This window comes from Symphalangus syndactylus, chromosome X (assembly GCF_028878055.3).
Source record: "Symphalangus syndactylus isolate Jambi chromosome X, NHGRI_mSymSyn1-v2.1_pri, whole genome shotgun sequence".
NCBI classification, from domain to species: domain Eukaryota; kingdom Metazoa; phylum Chordata; class Mammalia; order Primates; family Hylobatidae; genus Symphalangus; species Symphalangus syndactylus.
The window spans coordinates 111,300,093-111,303,936 of record NC_072447.2 but is presented as its reverse complement, the minus strand read 5'-3'; the positions used below and the strand labels follow the sequence as shown (position 1 = coordinate 111,303,936).

The 3,844-nt window shown below is 43.2% G+C and overlaps 1 pseudogene; it reads left to right on the top strand.

Annotated features, from left to right (window-relative positions):
- The first annotated feature begins 2,243 nt into the window (after positions 1-2,243).
- LOC129475810 (dnaJ homolog subfamily A member 1-like) lies at positions 2,244-3,468 on the top strand (annotated as a pseudogene).
- The last annotated feature ends 376 nt before the right edge of the window (positions 3,469-3,844 follow it).

The window sequence follows — 3,844 nt, the reverse complement described above, 5'->3', positions numbered from 1 at the left end:
TAATCTCATGAGCGTTATAAAAAAACAGAGCAGGTAAATAAGATAGAAAGTAATGGAGGGGGGTTGCTGTTTTAGGCAGTATGGTCTAGAAAGGCCTTCTGCAGAGGGCACAGACCTGAATGAAGTGAGGATGTGAGTCATGTGTGTATTTGAGAAGAAAATATTATAGGCTAAAGAGACAGAGAGTGCAAAGGCCTGGAACTGCTTGACATGTTTGAAAAAGCAAGAAACGCCAGTAAAATGAGGTGAGCAAAGGAAGAGTGGTGGGATACTAGGCCAGAGAGGTAGCCAAGGGCCAAATTGTGGAAGGCCTTGAAGGTTAGGCCCAGAACTGTGTATTTTTTTCTAATTGTGATGGAAAGCCATTAGAATGTTTTGATCTGGGGGTTGACAGGATCAATTTACCTTTTAAAAGCCTCCCTCTGACTTCTGAGTAGAGAATGGGCCATAGGGAATAAGAGTGGAAGCAGGAAGGCCACAGAGGAGACTACTACATTAGGTATTTTTTGGTGTTGTTGTTTGTTATTGTTTTTTGTTTGTTTGTTTGTTTTTACAGAGTCTCACTCTGTCACCCATGCTGGAGTGCGGTGACACGATCTCAGCTCACTGCAACCTCTGCCTCCCAGGTTCAAGCGATTCTTGTGCCTCAGCCTCCCGTGTAGGTGGGATCACAGGCGCGTGCTACCATGCCCAGCTAATTTTTGTATTTTTAGTAGAGACAGAGTTTTGCCATGTTGGCAGGGCTGTTCTCAAATTCCTGGCCTCAAGCGATCCTCCCACCTCGGCCTTCCAAAGTGCTGGGATTACAGGCGTGAGCCACTGCGCCCTGCTGAGAAACTACTGCATTAGTTTATGTGAGAGATGATGGTGGTGTCAACTAAGATGGGAGAAATGGAGGCAGTGGAAAGTATATGGATTCAGTATGTATTCTAAAGATTAAGCCAATTAAAGCTAACAGACTGTGCTGGTGAATTGGACATGGAATATGAGTAAGGGTCAAGGATGACTCCAAGTGTTTTGGCCTGAGCAACAAAGTGAATCAGGATGACAACTATTGAGATGGGAAAGAATGGCAGAGGCACAGGATGGGGGACTGGGAACATCATGAATTTTGTGTGGAATCTGTTAAGCTTGAGATGCCTATTAGTCATCTAAGTCGAGATGTGAAGAGGTTAGGAAAAAAGAAATATATGTCAAACAAAGGGATGCAAAGTATTAAGACAAAAAACCCTGAGAAACAAGGAGTATCCCAACCATCACCGTGCAGAGCACATCATACTTCCAATAACTTAAAGAGAGAAATATATCTCTTTTCTCAGGATTTTCCCAACCAGGGCCTGGCAAAAATTCAAGCTATCACAATAGGAAGGGGTTTCGTTACTATAAATCAAGGTAGGCAAAGGGACAGAGACTGTATTAGCATAATAATCCAATGAAGGAATGCTAAGAGAATATCAATATTGGTAGTGTGGAATAATATTAGCTGTCTCATAGATATCCCACTCTGAGGCTAATCTTTAGTCAGGGCCTCTATTCCTGCCCCCACTCCCCCAGAACTGGAGGAGCTTCCCCCATGTACACTCCAATTCATTGGAACTGGATGGAACCAAATGAGTGACAGTGACTGATTACCCAAACTGGAGACGCACATCAGAAAAGGAGGTTCCCAGAGGCCATCGGGGAGGAGAAGTAGTAGTCAGGGGAGGTTTCTCCACTGTCTGCAAGAGGAAAGGAGTGCTACTGATGGTCTTATGCCCCCTGGGTAACTAAGAATGAGTGGCATAGTGAGGGGTCACTCAAAAATCTACATGTCCGCCCTTGCACAGTGGCTCATGCTTGTAATCCCAACACTTTGGGAGGCCGAGGCTGGTGGATCACTTGAGCTCAGAAGTTTGAGACCAGCCTGGGCAACATAGGGAGACCTCATCTCAAAAAAAAAAAAATTAAAAAGTAGCCAGGCATGGTGGCCTGCGCCTGTAATCCCAGCTACTCGTGGGGCTGAGGTGGCAGGATCTCTTGAGCCAAGGAGGTTGAGGCTACAGTGAGCTGTGATTGTTCCACTGTACTCCAGCCTGTGCGAGAGAGGAAGACTGTCAAAAAAAAAAAAAAAAAAAAAAAAAATCCGGGAACTTTCCAGAATGCTCCGTGAGAGGCAGAGAAGTGGTAGCTGCCCAAGCTGCACACAGCTCCGGGCTCCTTCCTGCTCCCTCACACACTGGCCTCAGCCTGCTCACCAGCAGAAGATGGTGAAAGAAACCACTTACTATGATGTTTTGGGGGTCAAACCCAATCAATGCTACTCAGGAAGAATTGAAAAACGCTTATAGGAAACTGGCCTTGAAGTACCATCCTGATAAGAATCCAAATGAAGGAGAGAAGTTAAACAGATTTCTCAAGCATATGAAGTTCTCTCTGATGCAAAGAAAAGGGAATTAATTATATGACAAAGGAGGAGAACAGACAATTAAAGAGGATGGAGCAGGTGGCGGTTTTGGCTCCCCCATGGACATCTTTGATATGTTTTTTTGGAGAAGGAGGAAGAATGCACAGAGAAAGGAGAGGTAAAAATGTTGTACATCAGCTCTCAGTAACCCTAGAAGACTTATATAATGGTGCAACAAGAAAACTGGCTCTGCAAAAGAATGCAATTTGTGACAAATGTGAAGATAGAGGAGGTAAGAAAGGAGGAGTAGAGTACTGTCTCAATTGCCGAGGTACTGGAATGCAGATAAGAATTCATCAGATAGGACCTGGAAAGGTTCAGCAAATTCAGTCTGTGTGCATGGAGTGCCAGGGCCATGGGGAGCAGATCAGTCCTAAAGATAGATGTAAAAGTTGCAATGGAAGGAAGATACTTCGAGAGAAGATGATTCTAGAAGTTCATATTGACAAAGGCACGAAATATGGCCAGAAGATAACATTCTATGGTGAAGGATACCAAGAACCAGGACTGGAGGGAGAAGATATTATCATTGTGTTAGATCAGAAGGACCATGCTGTTTTTACTCGACAAGGAGAAGACCTTTTCACGTGTATGGACATACAGCTGGTTGAAGCATTGTGTGGCTTCCAGAAGGCAATATCTACTCTTGACAATTGAACCATAGTCATCACCTCTCATCCAGGTCAGATCGTCAAGCATGGAGATATCAAGTGTGTAATAAATGAAGGAATGCCAATTTATCCTAGACCATATGAAAAGGGTCGCCTAATCATTGAATTCAAGGTAAACTTTCCTGAGAATGACTTTCTCTCTCCTGATAAACTGTCTTTGCTGGAAAAAATCCTACCCAAGAGGAAGGAAGTGGAAGAAACTGATGAGATGGATCGAGTAGAACTGGTGGACTTTGATCCAAATCAGGAAAGATGGCTCCATTACAATGGAGAAGCATATGAGGATGATGAACATCATGCCAGAGGTGGTGTTCAGTGTCAGACCTCTTAATGGGCCAGTGAATAACACCCACTGGTGGCATTTTATGTGCAGTAGTAAGTGAGTGAAGGATGGACTGTAATCATAATATGCTCACTACTTGCTCTTGTTTTTGTTTAATATTCAACTATAGTAGTGTTTTTAAAAATTTAAATGAAGAATAAATGCAAATATAAAAGCTCTGACTTTGCCCTGTATGTATGATGATTTTGGTGTGCAAGATGAAGTTTAATACCTATAAAGACTACTTTACAAAGAAGTTCCCCTAGCATTTATAGGCCAAACCTTGTGATTGACTTCAGCTATGTACGTGGACAAGCTTAGACTGAAATGCTACGTATGTGCATTGGCTTCAGTGTATGACCCTTCATCGTTAAGCTATGAAAGTAAAACTCTGTATTTAACTGGCAA